General features: G+C 43.9%; 1 protein-coding gene across 1 annotated transcript in view; it reads right to left on the minus strand.

The window, feature by feature from the left end:
* The window catches only part of MINA (MYC induced nuclear antigen), an 18851-nt gene that overhangs the window by 16717 nt on the left and 1005 nt on the right, over window positions 1-1129 (minus strand). The gene's annotated exons all lie outside the window — the stretch shown is intronic.

The following is a 1129-nucleotide window of genomic DNA, read 5'->3' on the forward strand; positions in this document are numbered from 1 at the left end:
CCCGCCGCGGGATGTGCCCGGTGGAAGCGGGAGGCGGTCGCTGCCGCGCTGGGTGTCACGGGAGGAGACGCTTCCGGGCGGCCAGCAGGAAATACAGCGCTATTCCACTGTTGTTGCTGTGTGTGTTCCAACAGGAACGCAACAGTATCTCCACCGAAGTTATTCAGAGGATTAAATTTACTTCGTACACACGACAGTGTCTGGGCTTGAGCTGCGCGATCTTTTCCTGGACCAAAATCCCGTTCCAGAGTCCCCCCGAGGCTCCCTCAGAGAAATCTTTAGAATCCTCACGGAGCACATGAACACTTCCAGAAATATTTTTAATTACCATTACTAAAGAGGCCTGCTAATGGTTTAGTTTACACTGGCTGATGACATCAGAAAAAAATGTTAGGTAGGTTTTGCTAAAGCAAAGCCTTCTTGTGTACTGATAATTTGAAGAATTATAAAACTTTCAAGAATGAAGTTGCCCAGACTTAAAAGTTTGCATCACCTACACTAACACCCACAGGATGTTTTCTTAATGCAAATGGGTGTAGCAGCAGATGTTAAAAATAGTGGGGCCACATCCTGCACCTCAGCTGGTCACAGAAATCATGACAAGCTGTTATTTGTGCTCCAAAAAGTACCCTCAGCATAACTGCCTGGATGCCATCGGGATGAACACTCACACAAATACGTGTTTACATAATGCCTGTGGTGCTTTAACTTGCAGTAAATGTTGTGGGATATAAAACCCACGCGTGGGACCGGCTGCTAAACCACCAGGAATGGGAATACTCGTGAATACTTTTTTAAAGATTTCCGTGCCAGTGTGCAGAGACAAATTGACTGAAAGTATTTATTACCATACCTCTTAAGAAGCTAACACACGCTTCAGAGGAGGGTCATGGGAGCTGTAGCCAGCCCTCTAGCACCCCCTAGACAAGAAATAATTAAATACTGGTTGTTTTCTTTTACTAGTTATAGAAACGATACGTTTCTTTTAAGCATAATTTATCCTGATATCATCCCTATAACGGCATTAAGAAGATAAAAATTATAAGCTTTGCTCTAAAAGCATGCAGTTGAATTTCATCATCATTTACAAGAGCAGGTAGTGACAGGACAAGGGGAAATGGCTTCCAAA

The sequence above is a fragment of the Corvus brachyrhynchos genome, unplaced genomic scaffold (genome assembly GCF_000691975.1).
Source record: "Corvus brachyrhynchos isolate BGI_N302 unplaced genomic scaffold, ASM69197v1 scaffold152, whole genome shotgun sequence".
NCBI lineage: Eukaryota > Metazoa > Chordata > Aves > Passeriformes > Corvidae > Corvus > Corvus brachyrhynchos.